Source organism: Anabrus simplex, chromosome 11 (genome assembly GCF_040414725.1).
Source record: "Anabrus simplex isolate iqAnaSimp1 chromosome 11, ASM4041472v1, whole genome shotgun sequence".
Taxonomy (NCBI): Eukaryota; Metazoa; Arthropoda; class Insecta; order Orthoptera; family Tettigoniidae; genus Anabrus; species Anabrus simplex.
The window spans coordinates 129,337,537-129,359,631 of record NC_090275.1 but is presented as its reverse complement, the minus strand read 5'-3'; positions in this window follow the sequence as shown (position 1 = coordinate 129,359,631).

The following is a 22,095-nucleotide window of genomic DNA, read 5'->3' as shown; positions in this document are numbered from 1 at the left end:
ACCAACCGATCCTATGAGCAACAGTTTCACACCATACATAGCAGGGACTGGCTGCACAAGGAATGGCATTACTAGCATCGCTCATACCTCAGTCACTTTCAATTTGTCAAAGCCAAGGATAAGACAGAGACAGATCAATGAAAGTAACAAAATTGCTCTAGCCCATACCACAAGACTTAGTGCAGTGTAAACACTAGATCCCGCCAGCAAAGGCATGTTTATTTATATACGTATTTATTTTTATAGTAGTGTATTTTTCAGTCTTATTCAGTCTCCTACAGGTTTTTTATTTTTTTATGTGCGCCACCTATGGGCTATCCAAAGGATTTGTGTAGATTGTTCAGTTTTTACACAGAAGTACCTTTTAATATTACCACAGTCTTGATATGTATATTTATTGCGCGTGTACACGGTAGTCGGTATAGGCTGTCATTAATTTACTAGGACGGGTGTTTTCATACGTGCGAAAGTTCATGCATGAATTCTATACGATCTCGTCAAGCTGAGGAGCGCCCGCAACATGGCGGTACGCGCATGGACATGACTTCCCCCGTCATACGCTTCTGCGCAGCCAGCGGTGTGGGGCCTTGGTTAATAGAGGCGGTTACTGCTAGGGAGTACAGCCACGCGCTGCCGGAGTTAACCGAGTTTACCCGAGTATTGTCGAGTCGCAGTTATTTCAGTAACTGGATATCTCCTGTAACCGTTACATGCTATAACCTTTACAAGTGCGTACTTGTTAAAAATACTCGTTACGTTATTTACCAGCCAGCACTATAGCACACACGCCTTCGGGAAACTGGCAGATCGCTTGTTATATCCCGCTACAACACCAAGCACAGATTGGCGTCTGTCGCACCACACACATATTGTGTGTAAAGAAACATTTTGATGATAACATCTAGATCATCGATCCCTAATGGTATGAAATGTAATGGCAATTTAAAATTCCAAAATTCATCCACTGACCAGTCGCAGCGATAAGGACCCGCGGGGTGGGCCATCACGGTTTCTTAATTCCAGTGGCGACTCCTAACTTTTCGTCAAGGGAATGTAACCGGAAAAAATTGCAAATATCAACGCAAACCAGGGTGCGAAATCGGGAAAAAATGGTGGTGCGGGGGAGAGGATCATAGGACTTGACTAGTAGGTAGTGTTAATTTCAAGCAGTACCCAGCCGGGGAACGGTATACTGTATAATTCCCTTGTAAGTACATTACCAACTCCCCCTGAAAAATATACATTTAAAATATCTTTGTTTGAATTCTGTTGTTATAATAAGAATGATGTCCCGGGTTTCAGATGGAACATGAACAATAGGCTGCATGTGCGAAGTTGTTTTATTGCTTAAGGTCTGGCAGTCGACCTATTATTTCTAATTTATGTGTATTATGGTTGTTTTTATGAAAATATGCACAGTTAAAAACCACTGATTTCAGTAACATAATATGTGTTATATTTTCCTCATTTTATAACGAAGAATCCACCCGGACAATTTTAGTGATTTTTTTTGAGATAAAATCATCGGTAGGGGGGAAAACCCTCCCTTCCCTCCCATGATTTTGCACCCTGAGTCTCAAACATTACCCACCGAGGCGAAATTATAGAAAATGGTACTCAAGGTTTAGTAACACGAGCCACCGCTAGGTAGCGCCAAGAGGAACGAGAGTGCTGCCAACTGTTGGTGCGGACAGTATGCGCCTTGCCTCTCGAAGGGGCCACTGTTCTCATGACAGAGATTGGCCTGGATGTGCAAAGATAGGTTACAACTACTAAACTACCTTTTTCTTGTTTCCATTAATGCTTTCACGACCCGTACTTATAGACATGATATTCTATAGGTTTTGGGCTTGTGCCGTGTCAAGAAAATAAGGTGAAATTCTTAACGTTTCGCAGAAAACTGTGCTCTGCGTCCTCAGAAGAATTCTCCACTGTCCACGAGAAAGGCTTCTTAAACAATGACATTTTTAAATTTGGAACGTTATAATAGAAGCATAAGTGGAAATGGTACGCTCATTGACCACCAGATGGACCCCAGGACGTGGCACAACGCTAGCGTTCGAAGCGGAAGCTGAGCGAACCATCACAATCAGACTAAGCGGTTCACATAACGTGTTTGCGTAACATATGACAGGTGTAAGACACAGACATAAACCTGGAATGGAACATCTGGCTACGAGGAACGTACGAATTTGGAAAACACCGAGACGAAATAACAATAGTGAAGGGGCAGGGAAGGGAACTACCTACGTAAATTATTTATGGCTGGCAACCAGGTATTACTTAATTGATAGCCAGTGTCCCTGTTGAAATTGTTAGGATTTCTACGTATTTCCACAGCTTCCCGTATAATCCTGGACCTGTAGTGTCTCGTGTGGGTAAGAGCTCGAGCATCTTGGAACATGACATCATGACCCGACGATAGAGCGTGCTCAGCTATTGCCGATTTGTCAGGATGGTTGAGACGAATATCACGTTCATGTTCTTTGATACGGGTACCAATGGACCGGCATGTTTGGCCGATGTATACCTTACCACAAGTACAGGGAATTTCGTATACCCCAGAGTGTAAAAGTGGGGACAATTTGTCCTTGGTTTTACTCACACTGTGAGCAATTTTAGTGGCGGTGCAAAACACGGTTTTTATATTGTGTTTGCGGAGGACCTTGACAATTCAATCTGTGGTGTTGTGAATGTAAGGCAAGTAGGTAGTTCCCTTCACTTCTTCCTTCTGTGAGATTTGCTTGGTCGTTTCTCTGGGAAGTAGGGCTCTATGAATCTGCAAATCGCTGTAACCATTACCCTTAAACGCGATTTTGAGCGTGTCCATCTCCATCTGGATATATGATGGCTCACAAATTCGCCTCGCCCTCTTGGCGAGTGTCGTGAGGATGCCTTGTTTTTGTGCTAGATGGTGGTGAGAATCTGCATGAAGATAGCGATTGTTATTTCGTCTCGGTGTTTTTCCTGGGGTCCATCTGGTGGTGAATGAACGTACCATTTCCACTTATACTTCTATTATAACGTTCCAAATTCAAAAGTGTCATTAAGGAAGCCTTTCTCGTGGACAGTCGAGAATTCTTCTGAGGACACAGAGCACAGTTTTCTGCGAAACGTTAAGAATTTCACCTTATTTTCTTGACACGGCACAAGCCCAAAACCTATAGAATATCATGTCTATAAGTACGGGTCGTGAAAGCATTAATGGAAACATTAAAATCCTCTATGGGAAGGATACTTTGAAGAAGGCTTCAAAATTCAGCAAATTAAGGAGAAAGAAGTCTATTCTTCTTTCTTATTTGTGCTTTTTACTGAGATGCAGGGACCATAACATCATTCCCAACTGTGTGAAGCTAAAGCACACGTTAAATACACCAAAAGCCAGGAAAATATATCAACGCGCTAGCAGGCTCTTGTGATCGAGAGAGTGCATAACACTCGTAGGGAACTGGATTCAGTCTCCCCACAGTTGTTTCGTTTACATCTGCTCTTAAGCAACACTCTCTCGCGGGAATTGTGGTTGACTTTCGACCGCATTACTGCTCTACAGGCTGAACGAAAATTCAAGCAGGTGTCATTCAGAGAGAAATCAAAGTTCCTCCGCCTAGCGCAGAAACAGGCGGTCTCTCGCAAGAACCCGGATGCTAGTAAAACTGTCGTCAGTCTTTCCAAGAAATCCTTGGACGAGAACCAAACGGCAGTTCTAGCTAGGGGTCCTAATTTCGCTGTCGCTCCCTCAAAAATTCCCACTGAGAAGTTACTTACTTCCGTTGAGGCAGCCATCCACAAACTATCTACGAATAGGGCTGAGGAATTAAGACAGAAATGTGTGAGACTCATAAGGTCCGCTGTTGTACCCCCGCTCAATTTAACAAGAGGCAAGAAGAGAGCTCTGAAGGAGCTTAGAGCTGATTCTAAACTGACCATTCTCTCAGCTGATAAGGGTAACGCGACAGTGGTTATGGGCACTGACGAGTATAAGATATCGGCTATATTGTCAGAGCCTGTCTACAGGACGCCACCACTCGTATGTCCAATGTCAATTCCAAAAGAGGAGCTAAACATCTGTCCCCGGGGGACTCTGTGCCACCACTGCCTAAGATCCATAAGAAAGATGTTCCCCTCAGACTATTGTTAGTGCGATAGGTTCTCCTACGTGTGGTCTGGCTAAATACCTAAGCAAATTGCTTCAGCCACACATAGGACGTACTGAATCATACGTCAGGTACTGTTGGTATTTCATCAAACCTTAACCCTTCAACCTAATGCACTTTTGGTGAGTTTCGATGTGGAGTTCTTGTTCACTAAAGTGTCGATTGACTCGATCATGTCTCTCATTGAACACCTGTTCCCTGAGGACATTACTAGGATATTTTATCACTGCATGACGTCCAGCTATTTCTTGTGGGGTGGGAATTTTTACGAACAGACGGACGGAGTGGCTATGGGAAAAACACTTTCACCTGTAGTGGCTAATATCCTTATGGAGCATTTTGAGGAGAAGGCTATTGCTTCGGCGCCCGTCAAGCCTATGATATGGTGGAGGTATGTTGATGATATATTTGTGATCTGGACAGAAGGTCCTGAGAAACTTCATCTATTTCTAAAATACCTAAATCAGCAACATCCTTCAATAAATTCACTATAGAGATGGAGTCGGACGGATGCCTTCCTTACTTGGATGTTCTAGTAAGAAAGAAACCGGACGGCTCCTTAGGACATACCGTCTATCGTAAGCCTTCCCACACAAATCGCTATCTTCATGCAGATTCTCACCACCATCTAGCACAAAAACAAGGCATTCTCACGACACTCGCCAAGAGAGCGAGAAGAATTTGTGAGCCATCACATATCCAGATGGATATGGACACGCTCAAAGTCGCGTTTAAGGGTAATGGTTACAGCGATTTGCAGATTCATAGAGCCCTTCATCCCAGAGAAACGACCAAGCAAATCTCACAGAAGGAAGAAATGAAAGGAACTGCCTACTTGCCTTACATTCACAACACCACAGATTGAATTGTCAAGGTCCTCCGCAAACACAATATAAAAACCGTGTTTGGCACCGCCACTAAAATTGCTCACAGTCTGAGTAAAACTAAGGACAAATTGTCCCCACTCTTACATCCTGGGATATACGAAATTCCCTGTACGTGCGGTAAAGTATACATCGGCCAAACATGCCGGTCCGTTGGTACCCGTATCAAAGAACATGAACGTAATATTCGTCTCAACCATCCTGACAAATCGGCAATAGCTGAGCACGCTCTATTGTCGGGTCATGCTGTCATGTTCCAAGATGCTCGAGCTCTTACCCACACTAGACACTACAGGTCCAGGATTATACGGGAAGCTGTGGAAATACGTAGAAATCCTAACAATTTCAACAGGGACACCGGCTATCAATTAAGTAATACCTGGTTGCCAGCCATAAAGAATTTACGTATGTAGTTCCCTTCCCTGCCCCTTCACTGTTGTTATTTCGTCTCGGTGTTTTTTCCTGGGGTCCATCTGGTGGTGAATGAACGTACCATTTCCACTTATACTTCTATTATAACGTTCCAAATTCAAAAGTGTCATTGTTTAAGGAAGCCTTTCTCGTGGACAGTCGAGAATTCTTCTGAGAACGCAGAGCACAGTTTTCTGCGAAACGTTAAGAAATTCACCTTATTTTCTTGACACGGCACAAGCCTTTTTCTTGCCGTGCGGACAATATGCGAAGGGAGAGTGGCAATGTTTGGTAACTAATCCTCGGTGTCAGTGACGTCATCCTCTTTCTTACCGAGGCCGACGAGAAAGACAGGCCGTGGTCCGTTAAAGTCACGTGACAAGGCCAGTCCCAGCAAAGGTAGAGTGAAGCCGGTTATCACATGTGTTCTTGCGGTGTTATTGCTAGCTTATTGAGGATTGTGGAAGGAAATAACGGAGATTTTGTGTTTATGTGAATATGTTGGTGTTATGCAACAGTTCCTTACATTCACAGTGTTGTGTGCGGAAGTGTAAGTAAGTATTAATTTACAAAAATGTGTATATAACCTCAACGTTGTTCACATCATTCAGCAATGTTGGGCTGCAGTACACGAGTTGGATAAATTACAACACCAGTGCTGAGCATTTAGAGGTAATACATTCATATCCTATTTAATTACAGATATATGAAAATGTAAGTATTAGGTACGATGCTGAAGCCAGGTATGGAGTGGAACAAATTCAAGACTTGTAAATAGCATAAAATATGCCTAGATACCTTCCAGGAAGGTAGCAAAATTTAAGTATTAGATATGATGCTGAAGCCAGGTATGGAGTGGAACAAATATAAGACTTGTAAATACCTTACAATAGGCCTACCTTTCACCCTGAATTCTAAGATATTCCTTACATGAATGTTATTGTAAATATAGGCTTAATTGTACGTTAACCACTTTCAATAGCAACATTTGACTTATCTGAGTGTGCATCTCTTTACGGCAGTAAGATTTTTAGATTTTGTCAACCAAGGCTAGTAAGCTACACTCTATTTAATTTAATGTCTAATTGAATAGTGTGGTTCCAAGATAACTTCCAGGAAGGTAGCAAACTTTTTTCTACGGGCTTTACGCCGCACCGACACAGATAGGTCTTATGGCGACGATGGGATAGGAAAGGCCTAGGAGTTGGAAGGAAGCGGCCGTGGCCTTAATTAAGGTACAGCCCCAGCATTTTCCTGGTGTGAAAATGGGAAACCACGGAAAACCATCTTCAGGGCTGCCGATACTGGGATTCGAACCTACTATCTCCCGGATGCAAGTTCACAGCCGCGCGCCTCTACGCGCACGGCCAACTCGCCCGGTGTTAGCAAAATTTAAGTATTAGGTATGATGCTGAAGCCAGGTATGGAGTGGAACAAATAAGATTTATAGCTTACAATAGACCTATAATAAATAAATAAATAAATAAATAAATAAATAAATAAATAAATAAATAAATAAATACCTTTCACCCTGGATTCTAAGATATTCCTTACATGAATGTTATTGTAAATATAGGCTTAATTGTACATTAACCACTTTCAATAGCAACATTTGACTTAACTGAGTGTGCATCTCTTTACTGCAGGAAGATTTTTAGACTTTATCAACCAAGGCTAGTAAGCTACACTCTATTTGATTTAATTTCTAATTGAATAGTGTAGTTCCAAGGTAACTTCCACGGAGGTAGCAAAATATAACTATTAGATATGATGCTGAAGCCAGGTATGGAGTAGAACAAATGTAAGACTTGTAAATAGCTTACAATGGGCCTACCTTTCACTCTGGATTCAATATTTCTTACATGAATGTTATAGGATTACTTGTACATTAACACTATTGAGTGAGCATGTCTTTACCTCAGTAGTGTTTGTTCAACCGAGGATAGTAAGAGACACTATGTTTCAGTAGTGTTATTTTAGTGGGTTGAAATGCGCTGAAATGCATTTTATTTACCACGCTACGATAGTTTCTCGCGTGAGCCTGGGGATGCATTCTCTACAGTAAGACCGGGCACATTCAGTGTATGACGTGCGCACCGCGGCCTGTCTCGCTTTCTTACGTGAACCAATCACCGTTATGAGCAATGGAGTATGGCGTCTAAAACAGTATTTCTGGTTATAAAAGTAAATGTAGGCCTACTTCTAGGGGCGGGCAAGAGTATTGAACACATCTCCCTTCCACGATCATTTTATGGTAAGCTCCAGTATTTCACAACTTGCCGTTTGGTACTCTCGCACACTCTTCCCTAACGATTGCTTCCAAAGTTCCCAAGTCACGCGGTTGTCTGGCATACACCTTCTCTTTCAAATACCCCCAGAGGAAAAAGTCGAATGGGGTCAAGTTTGGACTTCTCGGTAGCCACTCAATATTTCTGCGACGTCCAATAAGGCGGCCCGGAAAAGCACTGTCAAGAAATTCTCGCGAAATCAATGCAAAATGGGGAGGTGCCCAATCGTGCATAAAGCGCACAATGTCCACTCCGTCCCGGGTTGAAACAATGGGATAAACAAAAGTTTGTAGCATGTTGCAACGGTCTGTCAGGAACATTGGCCCTGACTGCAACGGTGTGCTGCTGATGCTGGTAGCCTACCTACTGTACATTGAAATATGAAATGGCAAGGGCCAGAGTATATAATAGAATTGAAAGCAACCATGTAACATTGTTAATGACAGAAAAATAGTGATATAAAAATAGCGATCTAATAGTGGATCATCCTGTATAGCACAAGAACCACTCACAAGCATGAACTCCAGTATTTCACAAAATAGCAAATAAATCCCGCCCAGGCGCGATAACTTACAGCACAGGATGGAAAATTCCACCTTGCACCGCCTTCTCGACGGGTGTGGCTGTTCGTTCCGTCTTTTCAACCCCACGAAAGAGATCAACAACCAACAAGCGTTCAATGCTCGTGCCGCCATCTCTGGAGTAGTTTGGCAATTAGTAGCACAACCAACAAGGGTTTTCAATGCTCGTGCCGCCATCTCTGGAGTAGTTTGGCAATTAGACAATTAGTAGCAAATACAGTAGAGACAATAGGGAACATGCATGATCCGGGTTTTTAATTAAAAATATGCTAATCTGATTCAAAATTGCATGCAGAATTCAAAAATGTGATCAGAATGTACAAATAATAACTCCAAACATGATAAAAATCTACGAAAATGTCACGTCACGCAAGTACGCGATCTCATTGGCCTGACGTCATCGTACAGGTTGACTGAATTAGCAGACGAAATAACACACAGTGTGCTGTGAGAAGCAGGATACACTTCGCGTATTTCTACTTTACGTTAGTGTCTAGTATGGTTAAATTCGAGGTCTATACATTGGATAATAATCTGAGTGGTATATTTTAGACTTAAAATGAATCCTGCGCAGACAGTGAGGCAGAAAACTTATAAATGGTGTAGAGTTCCGATGTGCAATAGCACATCGCATACCATACCAAACAAATTGTTTATAAACGTTCCAAAGACGCTAAAACTAGGAGAAATGGATTTTGGCGAGCTGGAGAAATGCTGGTGATATATCGGAAAAGTTTACAGTTTATTGTTTTGAAGATTTTAACGTAAGATGAATTTGTTTGAATTTTCAAATCACTTTTCCATGTCAGCTATTCTAGTGGTAAAACTTTAAATTTTAATGTATGATGCTTTATTTAAATGCTTCAATTACATCTTGGAATATGAAAGTAATAAACAGTGCATTAAATAATGCTGATTATTAAAGTATTCTCCAAACCTAACCTATGTTTTGGGTGATCCATGTCAAGATAATAAATCAAAGGGGTTATGAACCATTTTGACAGCTCTAATTCTACCAATATATCTCGGCATGGGACAGTTATGTATGTCTTTATTGAAGAGCTTAATTGGTAAAGAAATTTAGGCTATATCTAAATACTCTATAATGTAACAAAGAATAGGCGTGTACATCATGAAGGGAAACAACGTGAATTTAACAAATGTATAACTCTACACAAAACCAATGCTTGTCTGTTGGGGTCTTATAAGTTAACAATGCTCAATTATAATAATTATCATAATATTAATGAAATAAATAACACAATTGCACACAAGTGAAAATAGTGATGTAGGTGTTTAAAAAATTATCCAACTTAGCCTAAGTTTTAGGTTATACAAGCCAAGTCAATAAACCGAAGGGTAAAAATACCGCGCGAGTTGGCCGTGCGGTTAGGAGCGCGCAGCTGTGAGCTCGCATCCGGGAGATAGTGGGTTTTGAACCCCACTGCCGGCAGCCCTGAAGATGGTTTTCGGTGGTCTCCCATTTTCACACCAGGCAAATGCTGAGGCTGTACCTAAGGCCACGGCCGCTTTGTTCCCATTCCTAGGCCTTTCCTGTCCCATCGTCGCCATAAGACCTATATGTGACGGTGTGACGTAAAGCAAAAAAAAAAGTAAAAGTCACAGCACCCAAAGACATTCCTGTATTGAGCGACTAAAATGTCACCAGGACACTTTTCTTTCCTGATATGCTCAGCTTGTTAAAAGCCAAATGTAATTAATGTTGTTGGCTTCACGCCCCGCTAACTACTTCTACGATTTTCGGAGACGCCGATGTGCAGGAATTTAGTCCTGCAGGAGTTATTTTACGTGCCAGTAAATCTACCGACACGAGGCTGACGTATTTGAGCACCTTCAACTACCACCTGACTGAACCAGGATCGAACCTGCCAAGTTGGGGTCAGAAGGCCAGCACCTCAACAGTCTGAACCACTCAGCCCGACTTGTGAAAACTAGATGAAGTCATATTTATCTTTATCATGTTTAAATTTTTCCCTCCACAAAGATATTTAATTCTCTTTCATGGGCCCCAGAAGTGGGTAGGCCAGTTGTCCCAACCATAAATATATATTTTTTGGGGAATAATAGATTATAGCCCTATAGTACTATGATCTTTCTTTCTTTCCTTCTTTCTTTCTTTCTTAATCAGTTTATCCTTCAGGGTTGGTTTTCTCTCGGACTCAGCGAGGGATTTCACCTCTACCACTTCAAGGGCAGTGTCCTGGAACGTGAGACTTTAAGTATGGTGATGAAACTGGTGAGGAGGGCCATTACCTCACCCAGGCGGCCTCACCTGTTATGCTCAACAGGGGCCTTGTTGGAGGATGGGAGGATCGGAAGGGATAGACAAGGAAGAGGGAAGGAAACGGCCGTGGCCTTAGGTGCCTGGAGGAGAAGTAGGAAAATACGAAAAACCACTTCGAGGATGGCTGAGGTGGGATTCGAAACCCTTCTACTCAGTTGACCTCCCGAGGCTGAGTAGACCCCGTTCCAGCCCTCGTACTATTTGTTTTCAACTTTCATGGCAGAGCCGGGAATCGAAACCGGGCCTCCGGGAGTGGCACACATTAATCACTACACCACAGAAGCGGACTAGTACTATAATGCTACCTATATGTTTATGTTAGTGCTGAAATCCGATTTCTTACTTTACTAATGCTGAAAGCCCGAAAATGTAATGTTATTCTTTAATAGGGGAATCAGTCTAGAAGGAAATGTTGAAAGTGATGTGATATCTATCCAGGTTCGTTGTTATCCTAATACTATGGGTTACAGTACATTGCACGTATATAAAAGACACCACTTACAAACTTACTTGTTATCCGCGAATTTCTGCGGTCACAAAAGTCACTATTTTTCAACAATGATGACATTTACACACGATAGATTGCCTGATTGTGCTGTTTTGAACCTTTCTTCTGTCATTTTGAAGTTATTCGCAATCATGAATAATAAACAATCGGCTTTTAGCAACGGCTGATGCACAACGGCTGGTAGAGCTCCATGCGGTACTGGATAGTGACGTCACAGCGCGCCGCTTACGTCAGAGGCCGTTTCACTCGCCTTCCGGAAAGGCACTATTAAATATTTTTTTAATGGTAGAAAACAAGGCAACATACCACAATGTAATACGTTTCCGTACTATTTCATTGGTGTACTTTTCAAAAAAAATATTTTTGAAAATGATGCATGTTCCCAATTCGCGAAACTCTGCGAGATATCGAGGGACAGCGATTGGAGCTCTTTCTAGCGGAGTGACCTGAGAGTTACTGATTCCGTCATAAGAGCAAGTGCATTTGTTTGTGAAGTTTTTGGGGTTATTTATGTGTTTACATTAAGTTGGCCTAAGTAAATAGTAGCGTGTATTATTCCTTTATATCTCCTGTCAATATGAGTGTAAAGATATGTGCTGCGTTTGGCTGCAACAACTATGAAGTGCAGAAGGATTCGCGGTCTTTCTTTCGTTTCCCTCGTGATAAGAAAATGTAAGTAAATGCTGTGTTTGCATATATATTCTTCCAGTTATAAAGATAATTTTATAGAAGGCCTACTTCCTAAACTTCTGACCTGCGCGACCCATATTTTAACTGGCATATGTACAGTATGTGGCTGGTGGTGTTCCAAGTTACCTCATTTGGAATGCCGTAATGCGCTGTCAAGCACTGAAGAAAATATGGGTGATTTAAGAAATGTGATGATGATGATGATGCAAATTTGCTTTACCCTAATGTAATGGCAAGTATTGCTTATAGGGAAATTTTGAATCTTTTTCGGCTAAATTTATAGATTTTCTTTCTGTTAGTAGGCTTCAAATTAAAAGGAAAATTGTCATCATCATCATCATCATCATCTCCCAACTCCAGTTTCCCGGGTGTGGTGTACAAGCGCTCGCCATCTCCTTCTGTCTTCATACATCTTCTGATCCAGTACATCCTCCCATTTGTATACTCTCTCTTCCACATCTGATCTTACAGTCTCTATCCAACGTTTTCTTGGTCTTCCCTGTGGTCTTCTTCCTACGAGATTAACCTCGAAATATTTTCTGGCAGATCTTTCCCTGTTCATTCTCATTATGTGCCCATACCACTGAAGTCTGCGTTTCTTTATGACACTGATAATAGGAACCTCAATACCAGCTACTTTCCAATTCACTTAATTTCTGATCTTGTCCTTTCTGGTTGTTTGGTTCATGGTTCTAATGAATCTCATTTCAGTTGCTTGGATTCTACTGAAGTCTTTGTTTAGTAGGGTACATGTCTCTAAACTCTACGTGAGGTTTGGTACGAAGTGTGGTACATGATTGTTTTCGCTTTCAGTGGTATTTTGCAGTCCCAGAGGAGATTCCTGACTTGACTGTGGAAGTTCGATGCTTTCTGTGTCCTGCTGAGTATTTCCTGCCTAACGGTGTTGTCTTTCGATATTGTGCTTCCGAGGTATTTGAAGTGGGTAGCTGATTCGATTTTTGCTCCTTCCAGAAATATATTTGAGCTTGTTCCTTTCCTGTTGATGGTCATTTCCACTGTCTTTTATTTTGCTCATCTTCAGTCCAAAATTTTTGAATGTTTTGTTCCATTCATGAAGTTTCTTCTGAACTTCAGCTTCTGTCTCTCCCCACAAAAGCACATCACCAGCAAATACCAGGGCGTTTGTTTCACTGTCCATTTTCTTGATAGATTTGATGACCTTGTCCATTACTATTATGAACAGAAGTGGTGACAGGTCATTTCCTTGTTGGACACTTCTCTTTGTTTCAAACCACTTTGATCGTCCGTTGCCTTTCTGGACACAGCTGTAGTACTTCTGGTATAGCATCTTGACTTTGTCAGTTAAGTACTTTGGCACCTTTAGGTCTCCCAGACATTCCCATATCTCGTTTCGAGGAACACTATCATATGCTTTTACAATGCACTCAAATGCAATCACAAGATTTCTTCCGTATTCCCAGTACTTTTCTGTCAGCATTTTTACTGCAAAGATAAGATCCACAGTACTTCGACCTTTCCTGAACCCGTGTTCTTCTTCCTCAAGCAAAGGTTCCACTATCTTCCTAAGTCTCAGTTCTATGATCTTTTCCAGCAGCTTCGGTGAGTGTGACAACAGCGTGATGCCTCTGTAATTTCCACATCTCCGTCGGTTGGCCTTTTTGAACAGCGGGATGATGACTCCTAAAAGCTCTTAAATGTAAATTGATTAAATCATGTGTGTAACGAATGTGCCGATATTTTTATTGACAAGTGTCCCAATTTGATGTACAAGGCTTTTAAATGAGGAAAAAAAAATCTAGCCGTGACTGTTCAGGCAGGTATGCTAAAGCTAAAAAGTAATGCATAAATGAAAGATCAAGCCCTTCCACAGCAGTCCATTTCACATCTTGATTATATGTCTAATTTCAGTCTTTAAATAATAACCTGTTAAATAATTCTTCATTCATGTATCCAGAATTGCTTTAGCAAGTTTGAAGTTAATATTTTAGCAACACTTTCTTTATAGACGTAATTCCGTAATTTCCGTATATAAATTTCCATTGATATTTGAATTTAGCGCGCCACTTGCGAATTGGCAGTGCCCCGCTCGTTTCTGTCGAGAGCTGTGCGTTTGAATAAACCAAACCCCGCGGCACCACAGCCCTTGAAGGAGCTTGGCCTACCAAGCGACCGCTGTTCAGCCCGAAGGCCTGCAGATTACGAGGTGTCGTGTGGTCAGCACGATTAATCCCCTCAGCCGTTATTCTTGACTTTGTAGACCGGGGCCGCCATCTCACCGTCAGATAGCTCCTCAATTCTAATCACGTAAGCTGAGTGGACCTCGAACCAGCCCTCAGGTCCACGTAAAAATCCCTGACCTGGCCAGGAATCGAACCCGGGGCCTCAGGGTAAGAGGCTCAAAATATGAATACGAACAATGAATATTTATTTTTCGTATGAATACAAGGGATGTAACGCATCAATCGCATGTATGGGCAATTCGCCACCGCTTAATTCAGTATCTGAAGATTGATTTTTATATTGATAAACCTACAGAACACACTTAGACTGTCGTTGTGGAGAGCTTCTTTCGTCAGTAGGAGTACGGTAGTTATTTCTGAAAGAATGTGGGTTTCCCATTTTTTGCGGATGATGTTATTCTGAATAGAGTAATAAATAAGTTACAAGATTGTGAGTAACTGCAAAATGACCTCGATAATGTTGTGAGATGGACAGTAGGCAATGGTATGATGATAAACGGGGTTAAAAGTCAGGTTGTGAGTTTCACAAATAGGAAAAGCCCTCTGAGTTTTAATTACTGCGTTCATGAGGTGAACGTTCCTTTTGAGGATCATTGTAAGTATCTGGGTGTTAATATAAGGAAATATCTTCATTGGGGTAATCACATAAATGGGATTGTAAATAAAGGGTACCGATCTCTGCACATGGTTATGAGGGTGTTTAGGGGTTGCCGTAAGGATATAAAGGAGAGGGCCTATAAGTCTCTGGTAAGACCCCAACTAGAGTATGGTTCCAGTGTATGGGACCCTCACCAGGATTACCTGATTCAAGAACTGGAAAAAATCCAAAGAAAAGCAGCTTGATTTGTTCTGGGCGATTTCCGACAAAAGAGTAGCGTTACAAAAATGTTGCAAAGTTTGAGCTGGGAAGAACTGGGAGAAAGGAAACGAGCTGCTCGACTAAGTGGTATGCTCCGAGCTGTCACCGGAGAGGTGGCGTGGAATGACATTAGTAGACGAATAATTTTGAGTGGCGTCTTTAAAAGTAAGCAAGATTACAATCTATCTATATAAAATAAGAGTTTTGTCTGTGCATTGCTCAGAATTTGAAAAGAATGGTATTTCTGTATCGATCATGTCCACAGTAACAAGAAAATGCAGATTTTACTTTCCCGTAATTTCTGTCTGTCTGTCTCTCTGTCTGTATGTATGTACACGCATCACGAGAAAACGGCTGAAGAGATTTTAATAAAAATCGGTATGTAGAGTCGGGGGGTGAGCCGCTACAATCTAGGCTGTAAATTATTTTATTCACGCTGAGTAAAATGGTAATTTAGGGGAAGGCCTAAAATTCAATTCTCAAATATTTATATTATTAGTGGTCATATCGATAAATACTACATAACTAAAGTTATGTAGAATTCAATTTCTGATCATTTACGTCTTATACATTTTTACCGTACCGGCTATGATAACACAGATATCCATGAATTTGGATTTTTGTTAAGTCCATATCAACGCCGAGCCCCGACAAAATGGGTACACAGAATTTAATGAAAATCGGTATATAGAGTCGGGGAATAAGAAACTACAGTTTAAGCTATAAACAATGTTATTCACCCTGGGTGAGATGGTAGTTAAGGGGAAGGCACCTAAAATTTAATTTTTAAATATCTACCTATGTTCTTGGTCCTATGGAAAAGTACTACATAACAAAAGTTATAGAGAATACAATTTCCGATCATTTGTGTTTTATTCAGTTTTACCGTACCGACTATGATAAGAGTGGTATTTCAGAACCAGAAGACAATTAATAATGTGACGGCCTACAATATCGAAAGCGCGTAACATAGATCAACAATAACATTACACTGACCGTTGTTTGTTGTAATGTTCTTTGTCTCTTATGCTGACATTCAACTCCGATAGATGGGATTACTGCTGCGTACCGAGTATAACAGCCTGACTGAATATTGGCGGGAAATAACTGAGGAGTTAGACAACTTTCTTCTTTAGCATGCCAATCCTCTGGTTCATACATTTTCTGATACTGCTGGTACGTAACACACTGGTTTATCATAGTATGCCAGCTATTCGACACCTACTCTGACGCGCTGTTTTGAATGAGCAGTGTGCGCACTTAAGTCATCAGAGGTTAAGTTAGTAGTAGGAGGAGTAGTAGTATGAACTGGTCTGGAGTTACAATTTAGCCCTATTCCGAATTATAGTACCACAATTCATCAAATAACTCAAAATTCAACCCTGAAAAGAGCCGTTTCTTATGTAAAGCTTCTTCTTCTTCACTTTCATTAAATCTACATTAATTTTATTCCAAATTAGCAGCGAAGATGTGGTTTCTTCTCTGGCTTGGAGGAAAAATTGCTTCCACGTCAGATAGTTTTTTCCCCCGCCATTATAGTGAATTGAGATTTTCCGACTCATCGGGTACTCCCAGGAAGTCGATAAGTAAACTGGCATAGTTTTTGCCCTGGGACTATCCACTATTTGAACACCCCCCCCCTCCCGCCGAAAAAAGGACGAAGATTATTCATGGATCACGGATGTCTGCGTCTTGGTCATTCCAGCTCTGTAGCTTTGCACTGTTAGTTCGGCAGCATAGTACTGTTCGTTAAAAGTGAAAAAATGTGTGGTTTTTCATTTGATCGAGTATTTCATATGAAGGCATTGCTTTTAATCGCGCCATTCCTACCGACGTCATTGTAATGACCCATGTTCATTTCAGTTGGAAAAACCACTAAGAGAGTCTTTCTGAGAATCTGTAAAGGCAGGCAGAGAGTGAGTGTCTGCCATTATAATGAAAACCCCCAACCTGATTGTGACTGACGGTAGGCAAGGTGGCCTACCATTACACTGAAAATTCCCTAACCCAGTCTTGATATGAGAAAAGACGTTGGTGACTTGCCCGTCGTGTTTCTGGGCAATGTTAAGAGCTATGCAACTTAATACAATCTTGCTCAGAACGTGTGCACTACCTAGCCTAGAATTCCGTAGCGAAGTACGGGTACATCAGCTAGTATGAAGATAAAGTTGGAATTCAAGAGGACAAACCGGGGCAAATATTCGTTTATAGGAAGGGGAGTAAGGGATTGGAATAACTTACCAAGAGAGACGTTTAATAAATTTCCAATCTCATTGAAATCATTTAAGAAAAGGCTAGGAAAACAACAGATAGGGAATCTGCCACCTGCGCGACTGCCCTAAATGCAGATCAGTAGTGACTGATAACCATCCCTTGCTGCCACTCGCAACAATGAACAAGGCTTTTGAAGTAATTAGCCGGTTCTGAGAACCCGATAGTCTATAAGAAAGACATCCTCCTTATCTAAACACTAAATACTGAAGTCTCGAGCCTCGGCAGTCAGTGTAGGTAAGTAGACTTACGATGAATGGTTGAGTTGGTCCTAGGAAGGAGATTGTTGTGACGATCAGCGTGTTTTGATTGGGATGTGAATTTCCTGTGTACCATACAACTTTATTATTTTAATTCCTTCTGATTTGAAAACTTATTATTGTTACCGGTACTATTATTATCATCATCGCCGTTGTAGTTCCTTGTACTACGAAATAAACTTGTAACTTTCCTTATCAGGAAAGGAGGGGTCCACGGGGCCCGAGCTTCTTACCGCCACTTCAAAACCTGTTGATGAAGAATGAATATGAATACAAAATAATCAGCGGATCCAACTCATAATATTAAAAATAATTCCAAATCAATCCACTGACTGGAATTCAAAAACGATTAATTATTATGTGCTTAAAACATTCAGTGGATCCGACGTTCCGAAAAAACGAACTTAAAACAATGACCAACGGGCTCTTCCAAAGGATGCTTGTTGTCCAGGTCTGGCGCCTCAACCGTCTGAGCCACTCAATCCGGCTCTCCCACATCAACCCAGGGGGACGTCCGATGAAGAGGTGTCGTGACAATACAAGAAAGGAAGATTATGATGATCAGAATAGCAATGAAGAATGTATGCATATGAACACAACAAGTCAGGCTAAGACAAAAAGAGTGAGCAAGAAATTCATAGCACAAGAGAGGTGTTTTATGGGCTTCTACAAGATCAAAACTACACAGCATTTCCTCAACTCTTTCTTCCAGACTGTGTTTCCAGTAGTGTTCAGGCACCTTAACGCGTACAACAAGATCTTTCTTTTTTAATCTGTTTACCCTCCAGGGTTGGTTTTCCCTCGGACTCAGCGAGGAGGAGGACCAGTACCTCGCCTGCTATGCTACCATCCCGTCATTCGCCTAGAGAAGTGGCAAACCACGGAAAACCACTTCGAGGGTGGCTGAGGAGAGAATGGACGCTCCTCCTCTACTCAGTTCACCTTCCAAGGCTGAGTGGACTCCCTTCCAGCCCTCGTACCATTTCTATTTAAATTTTGTGACAGAGCCGGGAATTGAACCCGAGCCTGCGGGGGTGGCAGCTAACTATACCACAGAGGCGGACTAACCTAAGAAAGTCCGTAACCAAACAGGGTAAATAGCGCAGTGCTGGGCGCTTTACTTGATAGTGCGTGCTTGATACTTTCCCGAGTTGGCCCTGCATCCGGGAGATCCCACTGTCGGCAGCCCTGAAGATGGTTTTCCGTGGTTTCCCATTTTCCTATCTGGGGCTGTACCTTAAATAAGGACGCAGCCGCTTCCTTCCCACTTCTAGCCCTTTCCTATCCCATCGTCGCCATAAGACCTATGTGTGTCGGTGCGACTTAAAGCCACTAGCGACGACCGATGGACACTTTTCCGAGAATAGTGAAATAAGTCACGTTTTATTGTTGATTTGTAAAATACTAGGGACAATCAGATCAGTCGGGTGGCAGCACACGACTCCCTCTTGTCTCGTCATGCCCATACGAAAGAAATGTTACTGTGGACACCTCAATAATGTTCGCTGCTTCAGCCTCGTGGAGCTGACCCGTTCTCATTTCACTGCCCCTTATGGGTTCGTGTTCCGTTCATGTCTGTCTCAATTTGTCTCGTCTGAAATGTTAAAACAATCAAAATAGGGACCATTAAGCCTTTTGTCGATAAATTTCAATTGGACTTGAAAGTAAGGTAGCACCGATATTGTTTAGTTCAATGAACAGTTATTGAGTCGCGAACTTCACTGAAATTTATTGTTTCAACGTCAGTTTTCTGTGAACCGTGTTGTTTGTATCAAGGAAAAAATAAAATACTTTCGTTATTCCTTCACTTGAACTTTTGCGGCTATCTCCGAGAGACTCGCAATTTCAAAGACCTTTTAATTTCCCGATATAGCGGCATGACCTTGTTTCTCACTGTTTGGAATGAATGGCTAAACGGAGGTTAAAGGTAGCGCCAGACCCAAGCTCTGATGGGCTTGGACATAAAGATCCAAGTGGGATACAGTTTTTCCTGGTACGCATGAGTAAACCTCACGGCCAAATATTTCGACTCCGTAACGGGGAATAGAATACACGTCCTGTACAGTAGCGGTACTATCACAAAAAGAGAACGGATACTGTGTTTCACCTCCGCGACAGATGCAATCAGAGCTTGACTTTCTGTCTGTTTATTTCTCCGTCAGATTTACGAGTTACTTTCAAGATTCCTCTGTTATCCCAGGACGCAGAAAGTCTCTTTCACCTCTCCCAGACCGGTTCGGTAGTCTGACCACACCTTGACATTGACAGCGAAAGTCGCTCTCGTTCTGGCGATCAGCTCGCAGTTCAGATTCTGTAAGAGAGAATTTAACCCTCGGTCTGACTTCGCCGTACGGCAGTGAAGACAGGGTGGACTCAAGATATCTTACAAGTTCGAAGTAACAGGAGTCAGTCCAGGTACTGCCAATGGCAGGAGGGTGCTGTTAATGAAGAGATAAAGGCTCCATGGAGCTGTGAGGTGAATGGAGGATACGAGCAGGCGATGGCTGTGCCTGGCCACTTGTCAAGCGCCTCACCTCTCTTGGTCAAGTCTTGTTATTTTCCGAACCAGGAAATATTAGGTTTACAAGGTGTAGGGAGTCTCATTTTCACGCCCTTGGTGATGCTTGTCTTTCTTTGGCCGATGCCTTCATTTTTCGAAATGCCGGCCTCCTTCCAATTTTACCCTCTGATTAATGTTAATAGAGGATGGTTGTCCACTTGTCCTTCCTCTCAAACCAATCACCACCACCACCACCACTACTACTATTACTAAGGGGACTCGAATAAGCTAACTACGTAAACTTGACGCTCCAATGACAATGCACTTGTACAGTGGTGATGGATACTAACCACAAAAGTAGACGCTACAAGTAAATACGACCACAGCGTGATTTGGAAACATCTTTTCGACGAAGAATATACCGCATTCATCCTCCCGAACATAGACATAGCAGGATCTGACACATTACTCAGATTTGAAGACATCGAAATGAACAAGAGGGAGAAAGGACCAAACGTTAAAATACGTTTGAGCGGATTTACAATCGGGCCATTGAGTTTCAAAATACGACAGGTCGAATTTCACCCTTCTTTCAAAAGTATTCCTTTGATAAATCTGAACTGAACTTGATAGTAAGATAAGTATAGGAAGAACTTAAAACTATTTGTACAAAGTGGAAAGGAAACAAAAAACTCTTATCGACATATTCCCAGAGAGAGATTTATTAAAGGTCAGAAATCTCGTTAGACTTGGCTCCCAAAGGCTCACTGACATCACCTCTAGATGATGCTGCTGCTGCACAGTCAGTCAAATGTTTCAAGAGTGCTTTGTCTCTTCGTAAATGTTGAGAAAAACCGAAGTACTCGCTCCTGGGGCCTATTCCACGAACTTCGCAACTTTGCACTTTGCACTTTTCAGTTCAGATGTTGTTCCACCATCACTTTTCAAATTTAGCTTGCAAAGTGAAAAGTTAGGAATCTTTTCACTTTTCAAGCCTGTTATGTTCCTCCATTGGTACAGAAATGCAAAGTGCAAACTAAAAAAGTGAAAAGTTTTCAGAAATTTTGCAAAGAGATGATTCACTTTTCAGTTGTTAATTAACAAGTATGTACACTAGTTTCTCGGCCTAGAATTTGGTTTTGGATATAAACATGTTACCACGAGAGCTTTTGTTATCATCAAGTGAGGACAGTGATGAATCCAACAAGAGAACATACAAAGACAGGATTAATTTTCATAATCTCTCTTCGACGGAATTTCGCGAGTGTTTTCGTGTTACGCCATTACAGACTTACTATATTCTAGAAATGATTGGTCATTTATTGAAACCTGCAACAAAAAGAAGTCAATCCCTTTCCGAAAAGGAACAAATTCTGATATGCTTACATTGGTGTGGCAGCAATGCATGGGACATCAAAATCAACTGTTTGCAGAACTGTTACTAAAGTCGTAGATGCTATAGTACGTTGGCCTGATAATCCACATAATATAGCGACGGAATTTCTAATGAAGGGTGGCTTTCCTTCTGTGTGTTGGTGGTATTCTCGTTAATACTGAGCACGAGGAGACATGGGCATGGTGATTAGTGGCGCAGACTTGACCTTCTACATTGTCTATACAATAACAAATAATTAACTTTAACACAATTCAACACCATCTTCAAACCTATAAGCAAGGAAACTACATAACAACATAGAACAAAACACTGTCTTTCTTCTGCTGGAAATCGATTATTCGCAAAAGGTATAATTCGCGTTCTCCATATTCTCCCAACTTGCAAAAGCAGTTTTGCAACACATCGACAACTGAAAATTATACTCTTACACTTCACTCATAGATGTGAACCACTATAAGTCTAGTTTCTTGAGTGGTCAGCGAGTCTTGAATTCACTCCTGGAGTCACTACTGGCAACATCTTCGTTGTTTATTGTTTCTCCTGTTCGGTATTGTGAAGCATTGGTAAAATCTTTCTTCTCAAGACAGTTTATCTCTAGAGGATAAAGTCTTTGTACTGGACACCAGTTGCTGTCTTAGTCCTGCCCAGACGAGTCACATTGTCTCTTCCAAGTAACAGCCCCACCAGGACCAGTTGATTCGCTTCTTGTCGTCGCTCCCCACCAACACGATGATAAAAGAAATGAATTAGGAATGACTGTTCACCT